Here is a 23,899-nt window from a genome sequence, read left to right on the forward strand (position 1 = left end):
CGCGCATTGAAGTGAAAGCAGGATGCGCTGCGACATGCACTGTGCAGATCCCGCCACACTAAGAGGTGAGTGGGTCTGTTCGATAACAGCGCTAGGCGAATCCCCAATCCCCTTTTGTGCGTGGCGACAAAAGAAGTCTGAAGTCCGTTTCCACCCGGGGACCTTTCGCGTGTGAGGCGAACGTGATAACCACTACACTACGGAAACAGTGGTCAGATGTGCCCAGCGGCCCAGTGCTGAGCTTCGCCAATGCGATTCAGCGGCTTCCAGTGCCTTTATTGGTGTGCGCTGATGGACCGTGTTCTCTCTCCAGAGTCCAGCACGCCTGTCATGGACGGAGCAGGAAAGGCGGCGCCACATTCTACAGCCCTCTCCACGCAATCGACGAAATCGGGCTACTGAAGTGGAGAAAATCGCCTCTCCAGAAAGTGCAAATATCATCTTGGAGAGTATAAATCCTATTGCCAAAGGTCAGCCCTGTCTACCAGAGTAACCCTCCCACCTCCTGCAGCGATGGTCAGCTCTGGCCGCCTGGGTGAAAACCAGGAATCCTAACCGCTAGACCATATAGGAGCGCACAACCCTGCTGTTCCGGGCATCATGCAAGCAAACTACAGAAATATTAGAAAACACGCAAGAGAGTTGTCACTCAGAGTGTCGAAGGGTCGATGTATACTGGGACTCAGTTGAAATGCAACGTCAGGACTTTTCCGAATTATGTCACATGAAGAGAGCACAGCCTTTTCCGCCCTGCCACGTGTGTATCGGTAACTCGCCGTGATCGTATAGTGGTCAGTACTTTGCGTTGTGGCCGCAACAACCCCGGTTCGAATCGGGGTCACGGCAGAATAGGGGCGTCTGCTTTTACTACTTGCACGAATGAAGGCAAAAAAAAGCCAATCGATGTGAACGAACGGCGCTTTACAGAGGAGTACTGCCTGACTGGATCGTTGATGAACGACAGAGGCCACTCCGACCTCTTCTCGGGTTTCTTCAATGACTTACTAAGGATCTTCTTCACATTCGCCCATGCAGGGGAAGCCAGTTACACCAAAGCAAACGCAGGAAAGTGCAATTCAAGCAGAGACCAGGAGGGACTTGTTTACACCGAGAGTGGTCGGAGAATGGAACAATGCGCCCAGCCCTGTTGCTGGAGCCGATTCTTGATGAGATCTTGGGCTCACTAAGAAGCCCCCGCTGGATGCTAATCTTTCTGTTGTTCTTGCAGGTCCTGCGCTGCTTTTGAGCCGACAGAGCTCGTCCTGGTCTGTCGGCACAGCCCAATTGCAAATGATCGGCTCCGCGTAGAGAAGGAACGTGCGTTTGGTACAAGAGTGCATGAAGGCACCGGAAATACATTGGGAACAAATGACCGGTCGCTCAATACCTCTGTGAAGTACAGGAGCGTGCAAATCGAGGCTGTTTCCACCCGGTCTCGAACCGGGGACCTTTCGCGTGTTAGGCGAACGTGATAACCACTACACTACGGAAACCTGTAGTATTTGCTGCTGGTGTATCGCTTGCGTTTCGGGCTGAGAAAGGGACGCGTCATTTTAGGCAGGGGGCGCTGGAGAGAGGAACAAAGGGAGCGATGAAACAAAATGCCGAAACCCGGGATTGAGCCAAGGATCTTTAGAACATACTCTCACGAATCGTTAGAATATGTGCGTTTGATCATCAATTGCGTAACAACCACATTCGTTCGACTTGAGCCATCAAGCTCATAGTTTTCAAATCTTGAAAGCTGTCATTGAGCACATCATAGTCTGCAGTACGCCCCGTAACTTGCGTACTTCAACAGAAAGAAGAGCAGACAGCTCCATAAATATGCGAGGCGCAGAGAGTGCAAGGCGAGCCGCACACGTTTCGGTGGCTGAGAGAGGGCAGTTTTTGCTTCTGCATTTCCCAAGTAAGGACGCATGACAACAAGCGATTGCGGTGCTCATTTACGACATAGTGGTGATGAGTTTTCAGTACGTGTTCTTTTGAACGAGCAATGAGGTTGCTGCCTTGGACAGCTGACTGCACGCTCTCATTGTGCCACGTGATGAGTATTCACCAGGCTCGTTCAGTCATTAGTCACATTCCATCATTTGCCATAAGCAGATGCTGCAAGGTGATGTGGATATCAGTTCCCAGTCACGAGGACAAAAAGAGCACACAAGGGCTCAGCCGGGAGTTGAACCCGGGACCTCCCACACCCTAAGTGAGAATCATACCCCTAAACCAATGAGCCACAGCAGCACTTTCTATTTTATCCTGTCAGCGAGCTTGAGGACGGGGGAGAGGCGTCATTCGCTCGTCCAGTCAGACCTTCATCAATAAGTCAAGAAAGCCGCAATTACACGACTGCCTTGCAGACGAAGGGCAGTGAACTGCACCCGGTAAGAGGGGAACAAGCGGCACTAGGCGACACCGAGGCATGAGCCCCAGCGAGGGGGGTTAGCTTGCATGGTACGGCGCTCGCTTTGCATGCGAGAGGTAGCGGGATCGTTTCCCACGTCCTCCAGGTGTGTGCTTAGAGCTTGATGTGCCGGAAGGTGTCCTTTAGCCTGTGGTCACACCTTGCATGGAGAGCGTCATGCAGCTGTCAATCATTTCACAGCCACGCCCCCTCTTCATCTTCTCTCTGCCTTAAGCGTCTCCGCCACTCTCTCTTGACATTTCATGTCAGCATGTCAGAAGTCCGAGTGACGTTTTTAATGGCTGAGTGAGGGCACGATGCTGAAGCAGAGAGGCCACTTCAGCCAGAGAGACTTGTGCTAGGTGAGATCTGAAAAACAGACTCGCAACAGAAACAGACCAAAAAAGTATCGGTGAGATCAAAAGGCAAATGCAACATCCAGCAGAGGGCGTCTGAAGATTAGGGAACGGGCGACTGAAATCCATATGAGGCAAACTTTCCGGCTGTGCACTGCAGCTGGCCTCGTTGGCGTAGTTGGTAGCGCATCAGTCTCTTTATCTGAAGGTCCTGAGTTTGATCCTCACACGGGGCATGGCTGCTTGCTCTTTTCAAACACTTGCGGCAACTGTTCGCTCATAACCACGTCTGGAATGCGTGACCTTTACACGGGGGAGAAGCAACGCCGCATCCCTTTTCTAAAGAACATTCATATTCAGAAATAAGTCAAGAAATTTGCCATTACTTTTGCTGTCAGCCTGCCCATGTTGCCAAAGAAAGATTCACTCGGCGTCAACATGACAGAACAGCGATCACTTGAAAACACTGTTCCACACTCCGTAAGCAAGAACTTCAGTGTTTGCAGTCACCCGATATGCCGATAGTCAAAGGAGCACAAAACACGAAGCGTCAAAAGACAAGATGAGTTGATGGAAAGAGCGTTGAATTGATGAGCACAAAAGTTCAGCTCGTACAATAGGCAACGAAGGTCCCGGCGTCATCATCGCACTTGAAAGGACTGCCTTGCAGACTAAGGGCAGTGGGAGGTTGCTGTTTTGAGATGGAGGCATTGGGATGGTGGGCCGAGATCTATTCTTCTTAAGGAATTCTTAAGTATTGTTGCCTCCGATCAACAGATCCTCAGTTTTCTCAGAGTTGAGTTACAAAAAGTTTTCACACATCCAAGTCTTTCCTTCATTAATGCATTTAACTAAAGTGATAATAGAAGAGTTGTCATTTGGTGGAAACAAAATGTTTATTTGAGTGTCATCAGCATATGAATGAAAGTTCATATTATTTTTTCTTATTATCCTACCTAGCAGCAGCATGTAGAGAGAGAGAGCAATATTGGTCCCGGCACTGATCCATCTGGTACCCCAAATTGAACTGGTGACGTTGATGAAGCAGTACAATTATTAGATATTTGAACATAATGAAAACGATGAGTAAAATGTGAAGTAAACCACTGAAGGACGGTTCCAGATAAGCCAACCTCAAACTCAAGCCTGTGTAACAAAACAGAGAGGTCAACCGTGTCAAAGGCAGCTCTAAGATCTAGAAGCACAAGCACTGTTGCATTCCCCGCATCAGTAGCTAAGAGAATATCATTTACGACTCTCGTTAATGCAGTTTCAGAAACCAGACTGAAATTTCTCAATTATATTATTTGAATCCAGATACGATTGACGTTGGGCAACAACTATTCTCTCAAGACTTTTAGATTGAAATGGGACCTTTGAGACAGGCCTGTAGTTGTTAAGAACTTGTGGATCCAAATTTGACTTCTTAAGGAGCGGTCTAACAACTGCTACCTTAAATTGATCAGGTACAACACCTGACGCAAGCGATGCATTCATCATACTAATTATAGGTCCTGCCAGTCCTTCGAGGGAATCTTTGACTAGCTGAGTGGGGATGGGATCTAGCGAACAGGTGGTTGACTTTGTCTTACGTCTGTGTTCATGAGTCCACCATAAGAAGAAATCTGAACAGGAGTGGTGATCATCCGAGGTCACCACGGAGGAAACCACTGCTCTCCCCAACAAAAAAACCACCACTGCCCCTCTCAAGTTTGCTAAAGACCACATGGATGTTCCACAGCAACTCCTGGAACAATGTTCTGTGGACAGACGTGACAAAAGTTGAACTTGTTGGTAAATGTGCACAGCGTTATGTTTGGAGATAACAAAACACTGCATACCAACTCCAAAACCTCATCCCACCTGGGAAGCATGGCGGAGGCTGTACGGCTTGCAATCATCGAGGGACCGATGAATTCCAAGATGTATCAGGAAATTCTACAGCAGAATGTCAGGGTGTCTGCCTGTGATCTAAAACTCGAAAGACGCTGGGTCATGCAGCATGACAAAAATAAAGGAGTACATCAACAACAGAGTGGCTGAAACAGAAGAAATTCCGTATTTTGGGATGGCCAAGTAAGAGTCCTGACCCCAATCCCATTGAAGTGCTGTGGCATGATCTGAAGCAGGCCGTTCAGCGCAAGACATCCCAAAAATATACATGAACTGAAACAGTTTTGCATAGAGGAATAGGCCAAAATACCTCCTAACCGCTGCTCAGGTCTGACCAGCCGCTACAGAAAGTGGGGGTTGAGGTTTTTGTCAATAAAGGAGGTTCCACTAGCTCCTTAATATAAGGGTTCACGTACTTTTTCCATCAATGACCTTGATTGTTTAAAACATTTGTTAAAACAGCAATGTCAAATGTTGGGCGTGTGTTGTTTGTTAAATCAGACTCTCTTTATTGATTATTATGACTTAGATAAAGATAAGATCACATGTTAGGAGCCATTCATGCAGAAATCCACATCATTCCGAAGGGCTGTTTACAAAAGTTTTTCTTCCAACTGTATGTGAGAGAAAAGCAGAGCCGCTCACTGAGTAAGGTGGGGTTGTAGCTTCGCAAATTGCAAGGACATTTGTACTCTCAAAAGGGGACAGGAGCACCCCAGATGGGACTCGAACCCACAATCCCTGGCTTAGAGTGCCAGTGCCTTAGCCATTAGGCCACTGCGCCACACTGGGTGAGGTTGATCACGCTGATGAAGAGACAGTTTTTTTTTCCTTTGCTTTTTCAAAGGGATCCCCAAAAATAAGGGAAGTTAGGCAGCAGAAGGTTTACTGTGACCTGAGAAGGACCGGCATCCAATCACGGTGGTACACACACACACGCTCTCAATCATCTGAGCTACACGGCTACCAAGATGATCTCAGGTGCGCCGAGCTGGTACGGAACATATTGAACTGATCGACGGCGAATTGTCTCTCAGACAGGCTTTTCACCTCTGAGCTCCCTGACTGACAGTGATCAGCTAGGTAGTGAAACAGTCAGGTGCTTCTAAGCCTTAAACAGCTGCATCTCGGCGCTTCCAAGGAGAGATGATTTGAAAGCCGAACATCGCCCATTGGGAACACCTTACTATCACTAGTTTAAGAGACTCTTAAGGTCTTGCAGAGGTGCCTGTCTAATAGCATGCGCTTTTCAAGCTATAGGTGTTTAGGCTGAGGCAGAATGCCTGTTAACAAAATGTTTTTCTAAAGGGGCCTCGCACTCTTTTCCAAGCAATGGTCACCATCCCCACCGAGTGTCACAATGTAGTCATGTCCTAGGACGTCACCTGTTAGTCTCCATTTGTCTGCCACCAACACTTTAGGTTACGGGGTCACAACCGCACCCCGGAGCGCAGAGGAGCCGTTGGCGTTCTGGTGGCGCAGATTGGGCTGAAGGTGGGGCGCTTGAATCTCGCTGTTGGAGGCCGTCTGAAACTGACCCAAGCCTTTCCCTTGAATTAAATGTAAATAAGATATGAACCCCAGATGCACATGGAATCAATCACGTGTTTCCTTTGAGCCGTTTCAAAGACTGCTCCAGAGTTTACCTTGCACAGATGCGCAAAGATTAATGATGGGGGTGCATGCTTCCAGGCGCCTTACAACTGTAGGGACTGATTAGAGACAATTCGTAGCGTGTGTTCGTTTCCATATACGCCCCGTGTTGCAATGGTAGGATGAAGTCAAATACGGCTTGGACGTGTAACGGCATTCTATCCAACTGCAGGACTTGAGGGTTTTTTTGTGCTTTGTTCTGTTTTCGTTGACATCGCATTCGTAAGAGCGTCAAAAAAAGGTAATTCCAGCATATAACAGCCAGCCTTAAGTCCTCTGAGGCGCATTTGTCTGCTAGCATGCTATTGTGAAAGTTCAAATTTGGACAAACACAATCTGTGGCGTTTAGCGTGACATAGTCTTGCAGGCATCGTGCTGTCTCACTGCAATACTATACCACTGGAGGAAACAGTCCATCTGGCCATGAAACTCATTTGAACGTCTAGCTACAGCAACTAACAATATCATGATTTATTCAGGATGTGTGGAATCAGAACATCCCGGAGACAGCTTCCGAAATCGTGAGCATTCTCTGGTGGTGTCCTGCTGGGATCCTGTGGGCGTGTGTTGGTGGTATAGTGGTGAGCATGCAAAAGCCACTGCATTGGCCAGGAATCGAACCCGAGCCTCTTACTTGGCAGGCAAGAATTCTTCCACTGAACCACCAATGCTCAATACCTGTACCTTCAAAAAAGACGCTTTTTTGGTGCTCTGTTCAAAAAGCGTCGACATCTGTTTCCAGCTGCAAAATGCCATCCGCAGACACTGAAGAATTTATTTATTTAGACACCGCTCAGAATCCCCTGTAAGATTCTCCCTCAGTTCCTTTGAGCAGTGTTTTACCTCTTTCAAAAGGCTTCACTTTCCTAGTCACATTCCAAGGCTCATCGAACCCGGGCTGTTTCCTCCAGCGGTATAGTATTGCAGTGAGACAGCACGATGCCTGCAAGACTATGTCACGCTAAACGCCACAGATTGTGTTTGTCCGTTCGTGTCAGTCGTCCTGCAGCCACGGGAAGTGGGACACAAACATGCTGCAATGCTTTCAAGACGTTAGGATTTGTTTGTGTAACATCCGAGAAGAGTACTTGTGGCTTGAATGTGAACTGTACGTGCCCGCCCCCTTTCCTCTGTAGTGCATGAGTTCCTCCCGGCACGCCCTTCGTCATTGTTCTGTCATCTTGTATTTAAAGGGTTGTATTTCTGCTGCTGAAAATAAGCAACGGTTTTCTCACAACGCCCTTTGTTCCCAACGGAGCCCTTGTCTGTCATGAAATTCTTCAAAACCTCAAGCTAGAAGAAGAAGAAGACGACAAATATGAAGCGTTACCGCAACGACATGCCATGAGACGATCGATAACGATTTCCATAGGATCCCCGCGGTTGCCTGGCAACCGTCAGCTTTGCGCAGTGGCAGTATCGTAGCCTGTGAGGTTTAGCCGAGGCGCGATTATTGCTAGTTGAAAACTTTTCCCAATACCCCGCTTCCGCCGGTTTGCAATACAATCGGCGAAAGCAATTTTTGATAGTCTCGTCAGAGACTGAGCAAGGTGTTTAAAGACAGATTTGGTCATGGTGACATCATGGTAGAAAGAAACGAGCTTGTTACGTCTCAACAGAAACGCTCTTTAGCTCTTTCAGCGTTATGCAGAGAACAGCGTCTGTCGAGATCACTTTTGAGTTAGCGCGAAACGCCGTGTGCTGTCAGTTTGATTTCATATTGCTCGTAGCGGCGCCCGGCTTTTGTCTGTCAAAAGTTAGGTTGCGCTTCTTCATGCTGCATCGTCGGCATGAGTGGAGCTTTTTAAACGTCTGTACTTACTGCGCCCCATAAGAAATGGTTTGTCCCCGTTCAAAAGAGATTGTGCGATGTCCTGCAGCGTTCGCAAAGCAAACCTTTGACAGTTTGAAAAGAGGAATTTATTCTGCTTCCTGTGCGTGCAGTAGTTACAAAGTTGAACGTCTTTACACGATCTGCTGCAGTTTTCAGTGGGCGGGCTTTGTCAGATGGCTTGGAAAAACGCACTGAGACATCATGAGCAGTGTCCTGCATGTTTTCTGTGTATAGCTGTCTTTTAACGCATACAGAATTCATTCGAAATCATTGATTTCTCCAATTAACAAGGGTCCCTTTTTGAACCTGCCAGAAGCATTCTTTCAATGTAACAGATTTACTCCGGGGAAAGGCAGCATGACATTGAGAGTAGCTCAAGCTTTCAGCACCCGTATCGGACTGCGTGTATGCAGACACCGCTCAGAATCCCCTTTAAGATTCTCCTTCAATTCCGTTTTGCAGTGCTTTGGCTCTTTCAAAAGGCTTCACTTTGCTATTCACAATCCAAGGCTCATGACAGCATTTAAAACCAATCGCCACTGCGTTGGCCGGGAATCGAACCCAGGTCAACTGCTTGGAAGGCAGCTATGCTCACCACTATACCACCAACACACACCCGCAAAAGCCCTGCAGGACACCACCAGAGAATGCTCACGATTTCGGAAGCTGTCTCCGGGACGTGCTGATTCCACAAATCCTGAATAAATCATGATATTGTTAGTTGCTGTAGCTAGACGTTCAAATGAGTTTCATGGCCAGATGGACTGTTTCCTCCAGCGGTATAGTATTGCAGTGAGACAGCACGATGCCTGCAAGACTATGTCACGCTAAACGCTACAGATTGTGTTTGTGTTGGACAGTTGGACCCTACAGCTGGACCCTCATAGACAACCTGAATAGCTTATTCAGAAGCAGTGCTGGACCGGGAACGAACCAGCTTCTTCCCAGGCACAAGAGTGACTTGTGAGGACTCGCGGTCCCACTCTGTGCATAGAGACTTTCTACCAGCCAGCCGGACTGCTGGTAGATCCCCTCGGAGCAACGACTGCCCTGCGTGGATGTCTAGACAAGGACCGGAGGTCTGTAATAGCTTTGAGGAGCTGTGTCAGGCAATGATCGGAGAATTTTCGGCTTTTATCGATCCCATAGCTGCCGTGGCCGCTGTGCACCATATTAAGCACGAAAAAGCTGAAGCCCCTCGCGACTATTATCAGAGGCTTAGGCGCACTTATTTTGCAGGGCGGAATGAAGAGGGTTGCGAAGAGAATGTGAATTTCAAAGGTTTATTCATTGCTAATCTGCATCCCTCAGTCAGGAAAATGATTGTGATGCACACTGATGCAAAAGCGATGAAAATGGCTGACATTAGAAGGTTGGCTCAAAAAGCCTGGGGAGCTGAAGTCTCTGCTTCCTCAGAGCGAAAACCTGCTAAAACGGCCGTGTTCGCCACTAAAGCCAGCAGGGTTGACGACTCGCCTCAGCTCGAGGCAGCTGAGGTTCCTGAGCTCGCTAAGCCCCGGCGCAAAATAGGCAGGCAGGACCGCACTAAGCGTCAGAGCCACCGTGAGCGCTACGGGGAAGGCAAGGGCTCAGGCAGAGTCTATCATAAGACTGGACGAAGGGAGTCGACTGCAGCCCGCCTGGCCAGGCTTGAACAAGCCCTGCCTGAGAGATCAGGACAGGGTAAACCTTCCGCACCGAATGCCGGAAGTGTGAATGAGCTTAGGGGGACCACGCCCCTTCTCACTGGAGGAGGCGGGGATCCGTCCCAAGCCCCTCCCTCAGTCTATCTGATTGGGTGGGAGGGTTCCTGCCTGGAAGAAGGCTGTGACTCTGAGTTGGGCGCTGACCCCGCCCCTGAAGTCAAAGAAGAGGCAGGCTTCCAACAATTCTTAGGGAATCTCAGCCAGAAAGGCAAAGCAAGGCGTATTTATATCAAGGTTTCTCTTGAAAACGTCTTAGATAGAGAAGCACTGATTGACACTGGGGCTGAAATTAGTTTGATGTCAGCCGATCTACTCAGCGAGCTCAAACGAGTAGCGAAAGGAAAAGGCATCAGACTTAAGGTAGAACCGTGTAAGATAGATATTTCCAGCTATACCCAGGATCATGCCAGGATCACACACCGAGTGTGGGTGGCACTTAGCTTCGGGCCAATGAACGTGGTGCATCCTGTTTACATCTCTAGGTTTAAAACAGAGCCACTACTCATTGGCCAAGACCTGCTTGACAGGCTGGAGCCTCTGGTGGACTGCCAGCGTGGAAAATTGTGGGCTCAGGTCAAAAACCCTAAGCCTGTTGCACAGCAAAAAGGGGGATTCAGTGGTTATGCTGTGATCACACAGTGCCCACTGAACACTATAGCTGAGTTGGAGGTTCCTCCTGGTTCCTCTGGACGAGAATAAATGTCTCTTCTTGCTTTCCAAAACTACAGGGAAGTCCTGCCCAGGCCAGCACTCCCACGGTCTCCCAACTACAGGAGCAGTGCTCCAAGCAGCTGCTTGACCCGCCAGGTAAAGCACACCCCCTTTTCATCCCTGAAGAAGAGTGGATCTCCCTGTCCGGTAATGAATGGGAGTCCTTTCTGTGCACCCTGGTACCTCAGGGGGTCCAGGAATACCACCCCATGGTGGTGGGAGGGGGTCCAGGTGGCAGAAGTGCAGGTTGATGATGTAATTCTTAGCCTCAGCTCTGAGAAGTCCATAATCAGTGAAGGTCTGTTCGAGGACCTGTCGCCAAGCTGTCAAGTGACCCTGGTGACGCAGTCACAGGTTCTGTGGTGGGCACCCCCATCTCATAGGTCCATTTGGAGCAAAGGAAGCTGTGTAGCTTCCATCTCCATCGGAAAAAGGAAGTTTGCTCACTACTTCCTATTGGAAGTACCTATTGGTTCGACTGGGCGCCCAGCTGGACACAGTAAACAGTGTGCTGTGGACACGGGTGGACCCAGATGCCCACTCTCTAAGCGGTGACCCCGAGAACATTCGGTCAGGTCAGACGATTCCTCAGGCCTGCCAGGTAGTAAACGAATCGGACCTGATCGTTCCTGCGTCAACAGCAGGGTTTCCAGTACGCCTTGTCCTAAAGAAGGGACAGAGAATGGACGCTGAGATGGTTTTCTTCCAACCATCAGCTCAGTTTATCAGACTGAACCTAGCAGTCTGTTGTACCCCCAGACTGGAACGGAATGGCCGAGCCACCTGCCTGTTGGTGCAGAACATAGCAAAACAAGATGTCAAAATCCCTGCTCGCACTGACATGGGACTGGTAATTGACAATGGTTTCTATGATTTCGAACTAGCCATCCCAGTACTGGGGCAGCTCCCTGGTCCCTTGGCCAGGGAGGGGGGAACCGAGCAGGTGTACTACACCTACCCCCGGCGGATGATTGCAATTATGCCAATAGAGGGATTCTGCAACCAGGAGGTGTGCAGGGTGGACCTTAGCGATAAGGATGAGATGGTTGTGTACACAGTACACGCAGGTGTTCCGATGGACCACTCAGCCGAGAGTACGACCCGGGATACCGCCATGCCGTCAAAAGCGGGGTTCCTAGAGCAGGTACAGGAACAGGTTGGCAAGGCAGATGCCCTGGAAACGGAAAGCCAGCGTCAGCAGCTGCGTCAGAATTTCCAGGATTTCCGGGAAGTGTTTGCACGGGACGCCTATGACTGCGGGGTGACGGATTTGAACACAGTGCGCATTCCAACGGCCCCTGGCGCCCGCCCAACCTATGTCAGGCAGTATCGCATTCCCCTCACGGCATACGAGTCCATAAAGCAGACGTTGGATGCTCTACTAGAGCGTCAGATCATAAGGGAGTGTAACTCCACTTATAACTCCCCACTGTGGCCGGTGCTGAAACCCAATGGTAAATGGCGTCTGACCATTGACTACCGGCAGCTGAATAAACAGGTTCCTTTGTCACGATGGCCAATGATCTACCTAGATCAGGAGTTATCCAAGGTGACAACAGCGAAATATTTCACCACAGTGGATGTGGCCAATGGGTTCTGGACCCTTAAGGTAGAACCAACAGACCAGTACAAACTGGCCTTTTCCTTTGGAAACAGGCAGTTCACCTGGAATCGATGCCCCTTTGGGTATTCCAACTCCCCAGCGGAGTTCAACATATTTCTGCACAAAGCCATGAGTGATGCAGCCGCCAGGGGCAACCTGGTCTATGTGGACGATATTCTGATGAGGAGTCAGACCTGGGAAGAACACATGGCCGAGATCAGGCATGTGTTGACCCAGCTCTCCTGTGCAGGGGCCAAACTGTCCCTGGCTAAGGGACAGTGGTGTAGGACCCAAGTGGAGTACGTGGGACTGTTGGTTGGAGCCCAAGGCATACAGCCACAGTCCAGCAGAGTCCAAGCTATCCAGAATATGAAGTCGCCCACTAACCTGTCTGAACTGCGCAGCTTTCTGGGAGTATGTAATTATTCCCAGCAGTTCATTGAGGATTACGCTGAAATAGCAAGGCCCCTCCACAAGCTGTTGCAGAAAGACGTGCCCTTTGAGTGGGGGCCTTCCCCAGAACAGGCTGTGATGGAGCTGAAGCGCAGACTCGGTAGTGCGCCGAGCTTGGCCTACCCTGACAAAAATAAGGTCTTCTACCTTGAAGCAGGGTTCTCAGAGCACTGCCTTGGGGCTGCTCTGAGTCAGGAATATAACCAAGAGTGAAGGGTGGTGGCATATGCCAGTCGAGCCCTGAGCCCAGTGGAGCAAAAGTTCTTGGACTGCGAGAAGGCCCTGTTGTCTACGGTCTGGTCGGTAGAACACTTCCGTAGTTATGTTGGGGGACAAAAGATCATCATCGAAACCTGCCACCAACCTGTGACATTCCTGCATAGCCAGAGACTGAAAGCGGGCAGGGTGTCAAATAGCAGGATTGTGGCATGAATGATGGCCCTACAAGGCTATGAGATAGAGGTACGTTATGCACAGAGCAAGAAAATGTACCTGGGACAGGGCCTGGCTTTGGGCCAAGTGTGTCACGGCTGTGACACTGACATGGAAGCTCCAGAAACAATTCCCGCTGCTGAGCTACCGAACAATCATCGGTACTACGATGAGAACGTGGGCCAGGGCTTACCCATGGCCTATGTTGACGGTTGCTCTTTTCGCCACGAACAGCAGGTGCTAGCAGGGGTAGGAGTAGTCTGGCAAGACAATACTCCCTGTGGGCCGACCCGCTATAAGCTAGGACCAAAGACTAGTCAGTATGCGGAAGTAGCTGGGGTGCTGATCACCCTCCAGCAGGCCCTGACACATGGCCTTAAACAGTTTGTCATCTGTAGTGACTCGAACTACGCCCGACATAGCTTCGTGTCTCACGTTCCGTATTGGAAGGGTAACGGCATGAAAAATGCCCGGGGCAAGGAAGTAAAGAACAAAGAGTTGTTCCTGGCCAGTGACAAGCTCACGACCGAGGCTGGAATGATGGTTTACTGGAGGAAGGTGAAGGGACACTCCCAGGTGAAGGGACCCGACAAAGACGGGAATGATGAGGCCGACCGGTTGGCCAAATCTGGCGCCTTAGAGGGTGAACCCTGGCAGTTCCAGCAGGAATGGCTACCCCCAGAATTCGTGGCTGAGGTCAAGGCGGTTACCCGAAGCAGGGCTAGACAGGATGTCGGAGCTGACCCTCAATCTGTAGTGCTTGGGTCACAGGGTTTTAACACCGATCTTGCGGAAATGCAGAAACAGGACCCAGCAATTGGGCAAATGTATCAGCATATCGCTGACCCAGTGCGTCAACCTCTTTCGGAGCAGGTGCTGAGCCAGTCTCTGGAGCTGAAGGAGCTGGCAGAGGTGAAAGACAACCTAAAAATTATAAAGGGGTTGTTGGTTTGTGTACCAGTTGCACAAGGTGTCCCAAAGTGGGTAGTTCCCCACTGTCATCGGGGGGTCATGATCCAACACGCTCATGACGAACCCTGTGGGGGTCACCGGGGAATCAAGGCTACATACGACACTATCCAGCAGGTGGCATTCTGGCCTCACATGGGCCAAGACATCGCCGCGTATGTAAAGGGGTGTCTGACGTGTAGCCAGTTCCAACCATCACGGCCCTTGCACCGTGCACCACTCCAGAAAAAGGGCATGACATTCACCTGGTCCAATCTTCAAATGGATTGGGTGGGGCCACTGGTGAGGTCATCCAGAGGGAACAAATATTTCCTCACTGTTACGTGTGCATTCACAAAATGGATTGAGTGCCTCTCAGCACCCAACGACACGGCAGAGACAACTGCAGTGCTGTTGGTGAACCATGTGTTCAGTCGATGGGGATTCCCCCTGACCGTGGTCTCAGATCGGGGAACCCATTTCACAGCTACAGTAATGGCAACCCTGTGGAATATGCTTGGGGTCAAGACCCAGTTGCATATCTCCTACCACCCTCAATCCTCGGGCCAGGCAGAAAGGGCAAACCGAACGGTGGTTAGTATGCTCAAAAAGTTTGTCTCCAACAGCAGTAGGGACTGAGACATTAAGCTGCCCCTGGTTCTGATGGCCATCCGAGGTAAGCCCCATTGCTCTACGGGGGTCCCACCTTTTGAGATGATGACAGGTCGGAAGATGACTCTTCCCCTACACTGTCTTTATGGGGTGGAGGACCTGAGCACGACGGGGGCTGCTACGGCCCATCAGTATGTGTCAGACCTGCGAGCACATCTGCAGGCAACCTTTGCTTTTGCCCAGAACAATCTGGGAAGGAGTGCAGAGGGTAGGAAAGCATACTATGACCGAAAGGCAGTTAACCAGGAACTCCAAGTAGGAGACAAGGTCCTGTACTTCCAATTTGCCAAACCCACAGGGGTGGCCCGGAAGTTCTTACCCAGTTGGACAGGACCCCACGAGATTGTCGATAAGGTAGGTATCACCGGTAGCTTATCGAATTCAGATTGAGAAGGGAAGGCAATCTCTGGTCTACAAGTGGGTGCATCGCAACCACCTCCGGTTGTATCGCCCACCTCAAATGGCGCCGGAGAACACAGAATAGGGTTAAACGTCCAAACCCGATCAAAGAGGGGGGTGCCCCTTTGTAGCTGCAGGTAGTTAGGTACTGTACTGTAGGTCCTGCTAGGAAAATATATTCAAAATTATAGTGGAACTGTACCATGTGCCTCATCTATGTTCCAGAATGGGAATCCTAAAACTGCCAGGGCTGGTCCTGACAGTACTGTGGATCGCCTCGACACAGCCCCTTGAAGTTGTGGAACCTGGTCCTCCTACCGGCATAGTCCTGCAGGAAACCATAGTCCTCTCCATGGAAATCTTTATGGTACAATCTTTTTTTTTTCTTATAAAATATACTTTATTCCGAAAAAAAACACATCTCAAAGGGAAACGTCTCACACGATAACACTCCACAAAATTAAAACATCGGCGGAACGGCGGTGATTGTCCGTTATCAATCCTTGCAAGGGTGGGCGGATTTGCGCTATTATGAGAGTCCCTCCAAACCCTACCGCTTGCTGTAAACCATTAATCCCTGTACAGGGTCCATAGGCCTTTCCAGTGCTCCTTTGCCGTGGGGAAACCCCATTTAGCAACGTCGCGCTTCATCCTCCTCCTGAGGTCCGCCAGGATCCTCTCTTCCAGCTCCCTCGCTCCCCACTTGTTGTTGTGCCGGATGAGATTGTTTCTCGCGTCCCACAGGCCTTTCTTTGTGAGGGACAGCAGCAGCCACATCAGGAACTGCGTCCCCCTGTCCAGTCCGGTAGGTGCCAGCCCCAGCAGAATGTACTGGTAGCTGAGCACCGCATTCGTTTCCAGGAGTTGCATTATGTTGTCCATTCTGCCCCACACCGCCTTGGCGAAGGGGCAGCTCCTTCACTTTATTAAGATACTGAAGAAAGATGTGGAGACGGGGGTTTGAATTTAATCCTTTCTGTAGGGGGTTTAGACTTTCAAGTCACAAACTGGGGTTTATGGCAGGAAAGGGGGGTTAACTGATAAGGATTGCAGATGCAAGCTAGGAACCCCCCTGGGTGTAATGTTAAACTGACCATTTGTCCAGAACATCGTAAACTGGCCAAATACCATGAACCCCCCTCTTTACCATCAGACCGAGTGACGTCAGAAACGGAGAAGAAAACACTATATAACCCAAAAGTTTGTAACAGTACGGGGAACAATACTTCGGTTTTGTTGTTTCTTGCGGGAAACAAGACTTTGGCTTTATTGTTCCTTGCATGCAATAAACTCATCTGTTTTACTTCATCTCGGGATCAAGAACCTTATTTCTTCTGTTACAACAAATTTGGCGTAGTCGGCGGATGCTCCAGAAGGCGCAGAACTTCCCATCGGCAGGAGAGATGGTCAGCGCGCACATAACTAAGAGGTAAGGACTCCTCTTTTATTTAAAAGTCCCGACTCTCTCTGACCGATTGGGAAATCTCTGCTCCCTGCGAGAATCGCCCGAGATGACGGAGTAAACGTGAGTTTCTGAATTCCTCTGGCCCGGGGAAGACACCGGTGTATGTAATGGGTTGTTTGCTGTAAGCCCAGAATTTGGTCTGGCAGGGGTTCCGCGGTATTGTGTACAGGCGTTCGAAGCTGGTTTATGCCTTAATTGCGCGTGGAGTTTTTGAACGGGTTTTGGACCCTTACCGTGAAGTTCAGGACTGGTGTGGGCCTTAATTGCGCCCGGAGTTCTGAAGGTCAGAACTGGTTTGGGCCTTAATTGCGCCCGGAGTTCTGAGGCTCAGGATCGGTGTGGGCCTTAATTGCCAGATTAAGGCCTTAAATGGCCTTAATCAGCCATGCACTCTGGTTTCTTTTCATCTCGTACAAATCTTTCGCCTTTTACTAAAGATTTCCGTGGAGAGGAGCATGAATGAGTTCCATGCAATTTTTGTGCTTCCCTGCCTTCGGGTGGGTCGCAGCTGGGTTGGTCAAAGAGAGAAAACAAGCACGTTCGCAATCGCTCTTGTAATGGTGATTGTGGTCGTCTGCTCCGCGAGTCCTCGGTCTCCGGCCGTCTGATTGGCGTGCTTTTCTTTGGGGGGCGGGAAGTGTCCGGCCGCAGGGGATCTTGGGACCTTGCCTGCATAGCGGCTTCCCAGAGTGCGTCGTTTCCGGCACAGTGTGGCCGGGTGTTTTCCGAGTTATCGCACGGATTGGGCACGCTCGCAAGCCGTGAGCCGCAGGCGATGAGCCCGGAGCTGAACGGGCCCCACTGGCTCGTTTGTAAGGCCAGGTGTATTGCCAACCACGACCGGCAGGGCAGAGGCCTTGAAGGCGGCCTGGGCTTGCGTGATCGGATCAACTAAATGCTGTGGTGTTACTTTTTGTCAATGAAAAAATAAACTATTTTCGTTTACAAAGACGGTTACAAAGAATGTGGACCAGGGTAATACTTTGAGCTTACAGCTTGTCCAAGGTCATTCATTATTAATACTCTTAGTAATATCTTCAGTAAAGACTTTGATGCATAAAATATTCCTGCATATTTAAAATATTTATGATAAAGGTGGTAGGTTGTGTACTTTTGTCCAACAGAACAATCTTGCTTTTATAAAATATACCGCCTTTTTAATGTTTAATGATTAACATGCTGTAATACACTGTTTAAATTTAAAAGTCTAAAGAGTATACACCTTAAATTCTTAATTGAATAAAGATTGTCCCTCAGCAGTGATCAGGATTCAAAACTGACGTTTTCTGGTGACAGCTCAAATGCTGTACAGGAGAGGTTAACCTTTATTAGCTCCACCTGGCGATTTTACAAGGTGATTCCGGATACTATTAACATAATCTAATTTGCGTCCGGTATGATGCGGTATACTGCGACACTCCCACCGTGTTATACCGCAGCATACCCCGCTTGTTTTGAATGGCTGCATATGTATATAGACTCTATATATACATTTGGTGCATGCCACAATTTTGGATGGTGGTGGAGGAATAGGGATTTTCTCAACACGGCAGGGACTCCAGTTAAGAATGCTGGGTTTATCTCTGAACTATTAGAAGCTTTGCAGCTACTGACTGAAGTAGCTGTGGTAATGTGTAAATCACATAATAAAGAAATGTTTCCAGTAACTCGAGGGAACAACTTTGCAGATGCAACTGTCAGGTGAGCAATACTTGTAGAACAGTAGTCTGAGACCTCTGTGAAGCAGAGAAATGGACATGGTTAGAAAAGATTATGGGGCTGCAGGATGATGGGGTGTGGAGCTGACAGCACACCAGACGCCCTGCATGCCCTCACAGCCTAATGCCCTTTATAGCCCGACAAATGCACTCTGTTGGACACCCAGGTGGGAGTCAAATGGTGTGCCGGTTACCCAAAACTGGGTGAGAACTGGGTTTGAAGCAGTAACCACTTATGTGGTATCTAATGTGGATGTAATGTTTATCAAAGGAACTCAACTACAGTTCAGGTGCGGGTGCAACAGCTCAAAAGGCCTGCTCCTGAGGAACCTTTCAAACCTGGGAAATTGAAAATTGTAAAGGGAAACCTGGGCTCTTATAATCTGTTTTCCCGGTGGGTTGCTGCCACTGCCTCTGTGTCTACCAAACACTTGATAACAGAGATAAGCCCTCGGTGGGCACTGCCCTGCCCCTTGTATTATGATCAAGGAACACACTTCACAGGGAAGGTGTGTCAGGCTGTGGCTGCATTGTTCGGAGTGAGATGGACTGAGATCACCCTCAGTCTGCTGGAACAGTGGAATGAAGGAACAGATCTCTGAAAGATCGACTAGACATCAGACTGAAGGAACACCATGGGATGCGGGCTGGATCAAACAGAACTGTGTAACAGCCTGTTTGATATCATCACGGGCCAATCAATGAAACTTCCTGGGGGGACGAATTTAGCTGGACGAATGGATTGTTGAATTTGCTAATTCTCTATTGTAGTATTGTAGGTTGCTAGGACTTAGCAAAGCACTATGATGAAGAAAAATATATATCATAATTATAATCCAGATGATTGGGGTATTGGTGCATGGCTACAGTCTGTGCTAGGAACATGGAGAGGGTCTCTGGTTCAATACATATTTGTGGGTCTGGTATTATTCGTTATGATCATATCGTTAATATCCTGTTTGAAAAACATGTGGACTAAAGCTGCTGCTTCTGTGCTAATTGTACGCCCTGAAGGGATCATGAAGGTCAAAAAATGATTTCATGGGAAAGGTTCTCTTATCTAGTGGCAGAACCTGATGGGTAGAACAATATAGCTTTAAGGGGGGTTACCCTTGGGAGTGATTCCCCTAGATGCAAATGATTATTGTGGTTTGTTTGTTCATAATAAGATGTTTTGCAGGAACGGAACAAAGAGAAATTTTACAACTTCAGCTAGAATTGTTCTGCAAAACGTCACAGCTGAGGCAGGGGAACAATGTGTAGATTTTTCTAAGAGTTATTACCCAGTTGTTGACCAATCTGTTGACCAATGTTGACCAAAAAAGCCTAAGATTATGCTGGGCTCCAGCCCACAGGGATTTACCTGTGCTGTAAGAACTAATGAGTGAATAAGGAGACTGGATTCTGGTGAAAGACTTCAGGAAAAAGAAATGGTGTTCACTCAGGTGGAGGGGGCTGTACCAGGTGCTGCTGACCACTGCCCCTGCTGTGAAGGTCACAGAAATGGTGCCCTGGATTCATGCTTCCCACTGTAAAAAGGTCACAAACGAACTGAGCAAAGCGCAGGAGTGATGTCTCCACAAGGACAGATGGGGATAACCTGCTTGGGACTGATGTGCACAGCCCTTTTCCTTTTTATGTAGAAGCCTGTCACCACCCCAAAAGAGGAAGAATCTAAACACGAAGCCTCTTTGTATACAAACTGGCTGAATGAAACTGATAATGAGGGGGATATGAGTAATTTGTGGTATAAATTTATAAATCATACTGTAAAGTTAAAGAAATGTAATGCATCTTGTTATATATGTGCTTTAATGCCTCATTCTACAGCCTCACCCATGCGACTTTTTATGAAATGTACTCTTTTATTAATATCACGTTAGAAGGCTTAGACGCTATCAAACAAGAATTAAGGGGAGTTAGATTAATGGCACTTCAGAACAGGTTCGTGCTGGACCTTCAAAATGCAGCATCTGGAGGAGTCTATGCTTTAGTAGGAGACTCCTGTTGTACATATATTCCAGCTAATGACTATGATTACGGAAATCTTACGCTCGCTATTCAGCATTTGAAAGAACTAAAAGACAAGGTGAATAAAGAGAGAGGCATAAAAGATACACCGGCTTTTCTCTCCTGGTTAGAATCACTGTTTGGGCCAGGGGGAATGTTTTTCTTTTAAGTTACTAACACCGATTATAGGGGCTGTGATACTTGTCTTCCTGTTTTTATGTTGCTGTATGACATGTATTATTCCAATGCTTCGAAATATGGAAATATGGTACCTAGGGGGATAAACTGTTCATCCTTCCAGTCTGGAGAATTGGCAGCTGTCTGACGTCAGTAAGTGATCCTTAAAAAATTAATAGTTCCATGACAGTGTGCATCACCAGAAAATCAATTTCAATGCATTAAAACTCTTGTTATCCTTCTGATCATTGAAGTGTCATTGCCCCAGCACTGTATACTCTTACTTTTGACGCCTGTCTGAAGTTGGATCCATTTCTAAGAATGGTGACTCACATATCCTCATGCTCAACTTTGGCTCAACCACACAAACTATGAAGTTAATCATCTGCTTTTGCTCCAAGATTTATGTTACTAGGCTCTCTCCTGGGGATCCTCGTGTTCAAACATTGCCCTTATTGTGGATGATCCATGACAGAATTCAGGGAATTCAGAATTCTGATACCTCAGCTCAGATTCTGACTGGGCAGACTGTCATTGCCTGGTGTGAATGTGTGCATATCTGTTTTTGTGCATGTTCTGTGGCCTGTTGTACAGTACATCACAAATGAAAGGGAAATGGAAAACTAAAATAAGACTCAAGTGTTTTATCTTTCATTAACAGTGTTTCATTAGTATCTGTGCTAGATCCTGTCATCCACTGCTTACCACGACAGGCTCTAGCACAGGATAGCAGCTAATACATTTAACAATCTCACTGCACAATGTTGTATATTCAAGGGCTGATCTTCTGTACTTTTTCTTTCACTTTTCATTTCCTAGAAACTCAGTCCTGCCAGGAATAATCTGAGAACAAAATCAATCTGAGTGAAAATCTAAGCAGAGGAAGATTGTTTTACAGAGTCAACAAGGTCTAATTCAAGGTCATCAGCACTAACAACATTCTCTCTGGAGACAGGCGATAAGAAAATTGAAAGTGTGTATTGTTACACAACAGCAGAGACTATGAGTTATGCTATCATGAGAGTGGTGATGGATTTTTTTCATTGCTTAGTTTTACAGGTTCTGTACATTTGAACATTCAAAGTGACTAAAGTAAAGGAGTTTTCCCTTTTTACCACATAATTCCCAAAGATCAACACTAATAGAAAGCCTAATTCCAGCCAAGATTCAATTACTGTCTCTCAGGCATCCCAGCAGTGGATTTCATGACTTCAGACAGCCATCTTTATCAGTGGAGAACTCAATGCTCTGAGGTTTACTGGCAGAGTCTCACACTGGGTAATACGTTGGTAAATAATGTCCTATGGAATTCTACTATTGATAAATTCTACTATGGAACTGCGATGTGTCCTGAAAAAATCTTCTATGATAGTGGTACAGTCCATCACACCCCACCTACAGCCTTTAAAAGAGAAAAAAACAAATTCTGATATTATGGTGGAAAAAGAGCCCTGGAATCTTTGTAGAAGGACAAAAGACGGAAAGAACGGGCAGTGTAACCATGGCGAAGAGAAGGGAAATATTGGAGAGAGCTTTTTTCATACACTTTTTATCATTGTTTTTCCAGCCCAACAATGATCAACAAATATGGGCAGGCGTCCTGTGCCAAATCCAATCTACCTTTCTTCCAAGCATACAGGAATGTCAGTGAATTAAATATTGACATATGAAAATTCCCAAAAATATGCAATCACACATATGCAGTTTGAGCAAACATAAGACAATACCCAAGTACCACAAACTACCAGGCATCATTAGCAGTTCAGGTGGGGAGCTGTGTCAGCATGCGTAGGCTGCAAAGGAACAAGTAATAGGTCTATTCCATGCTTAAAAGAGAAGAAAGAAAACACAACATTTCAGCCGTGGAGCCCTCACACCTGAAGAAGGCTCCACGGCCGAAACGTTGTGTTTTCTTTCTTCTCTTTTCATCCAGTGTCATTAGCCAGTTCCTGTCAAAATAAAATAGAAATGGATAACATTCTAGAGAGAGTTTGAAATACCAAGGTACAATTTAAACCATATTTCTTCCACTACAACCACAATATTTTGGAGAGATCGCTGAGCCTAACTGTTCTGGCATGCCCGTTAGCCTCCGTCCTGCTTCACCAATGAATGCAACGGGGCACATTCTGAGGGAGATGCGGTCAATCAGGTTGCAGGAAAACCACGCTATGCTTTTTTTTGAGATCCTGAAAAGGACAGAGGGGCCATGTATATGTGTGCAGCTGGATATGTAATTGCAGGTGGCGTTGCAAATTCTGCTGAAGCCCCACTGCCTGGTGTGGACGGTAGCTGTGCATGTTGCAGCAGAATTGTGCATGTGAGATCAAGGGGGCATGTCATGTGTTTGAGCACTTCACTCCCTTCCGGAAGCACGTGATTCCCTGAGTCCCAAAAATTTGTAAGTTCTTTGGATGACCTGTGGACCGATCTTTCACGATGAAGAATTCCTTAAGAAGAATAGATCTCGGCCCACCATCCCAATGCCTCCATCTCAAAACAGCAACCTCCCACTGCCCTTAGTCTGCAAGGCAGTCCTTTCAAGTGCGATGATGACGCCGGGACCTTCGTTGCCTATTGTACGAGCTGAACTTTTGTGCTCATCAATTCAACGCTCTTTCCATCAACTCATCTTGTCTTTGACGCTTCGTGTTTTGTGCTCCTTTGACTATCGGCATATCGGGTGACTGCAAACACTGAAGTTCTTGCTTACGGAGTGTGGAACAGTGTTTTCAAGTGATCGCTGTTCTGTCATGTTGACGCCGAGTGAATCTTTCTTTGGCAACATGGGCAGGCTGACAGCAGCGCGAGCGAAAGTAATGGCAAATTTCTTGACTTATTTCTGAATGTGAATGTTCTTTAGAAAAGGGATGCGGCGTTGCTTCTCCCCCGTGTAAAGGTCACGCATTCCAGACGTCGTTATGAGCGAACAGTTGCCGCAAGTGTTTGAAAAGAGCAAGAGAGGAAGCAGCCCTGCCCCGTGTGAGGATCAAACTCAGGACCTTCAGACGATGAAACTGACGCGCTACCAACTACGCCAACGAGGCCAGCTGCAGTACACAGCCGGAAAGTTTGCCTCATATGGATTTCAGTCGCCCGTTCCCTAATCTTTAGACGCCCTCTGCTGGATGTTGCATTTGCCTTTTGATCTCACCGATACTTTTTTGGTCTGTTTCTGTTGCGAGTCCGTTTTTCAGATCTCACCTAGCACAAGTCTCTCTGGCTGAAGTGGCCTCTCTGCTTCAGCATCGTGCCCTCACTCAGCCATTAAAAACGTCACTCGGACTTCTGACATGCTGACATGAAATGTCAAGAGAGAGTGGCGGAGACGCTTAAGGCAGAGAGAAGATGAAGAGGGGGGGTGGCTGCGAAATGATTGACAGCTGCAATCAGCTTTAGATGGGGAAGTGTACTACTAGTAGCAGTGTAGAGCTCTCTGTGGTGGAGTTCAAGCGCATGTTCTAT

The 23,899-nt window shown here is 48.0% G+C and overlaps 5 non-coding genes across 5 annotated transcripts; 3 read left to right on the forward strand and 2 right to left on the reverse strand.

The window, feature by feature from the left end:
- Positions 1-1,420: 1,420 nt before the first annotated feature.
- Positions 1,421-1,493, reverse strand: trnav-aac (transfer RNA valine (anticodon AAC)). The gene has a single exon. It is a non-coding gene; the product is annotated as a tRNA-Val (tRNA).
- Positions 1,494-2,923: 1,430 nt separating this feature from the next.
- trnak-cuu (transfer RNA lysine (anticodon CUU)) lies at positions 2,924-2,996 on the forward strand. The gene has a single exon. It is a non-coding gene; the product is annotated as a tRNA-Lys (tRNA).
- A 4,709-nt stretch (positions 2,997-7,705) lies between these two features.
- LOC148631024 (U4 spliceosomal RNA) lies at positions 7,706-7,847 on the forward strand. Its single transcript, XR_015934914.1, has one exon. It is a non-coding gene; the product is annotated as a U4 spliceosomal RNA (small nuclear RNA).
- An 833-nt stretch (positions 7,848-8,680) lies between these two features.
- Positions 8,681-8,752, reverse strand: trnag-ucc (transfer RNA glycine (anticodon UCC)). The gene has a single exon. It is a non-coding gene; the product is annotated as a tRNA-Gly (tRNA).
- Positions 8,753-16,916: 8,164 nt separating this feature from the next.
- LOC148631026 (U5 spliceosomal RNA) lies at positions 16,917-17,030 on the forward strand. The gene has a single exon (XR_015934922.1). It is a non-coding gene; the product is annotated as a U5 spliceosomal RNA (small nuclear RNA).
- The last annotated feature ends 6,869 nt before the right edge of the window (positions 17,031-23,899 follow it).

The sequence above is a fragment of the Lepisosteus platostomus genome, unplaced genomic scaffold, assembly GCF_059453375.1.
Source record: "Lepisosteus platostomus isolate fLepPlt1 unplaced genomic scaffold, fLepPlt1.hap1 Scaffold_84_H1, whole genome shotgun sequence".
In the NCBI taxonomy this organism is placed as follows: domain Eukaryota; kingdom Metazoa; phylum Chordata; class Actinopteri; order Semionotiformes; family Lepisosteidae; genus Lepisosteus; species Lepisosteus platostomus.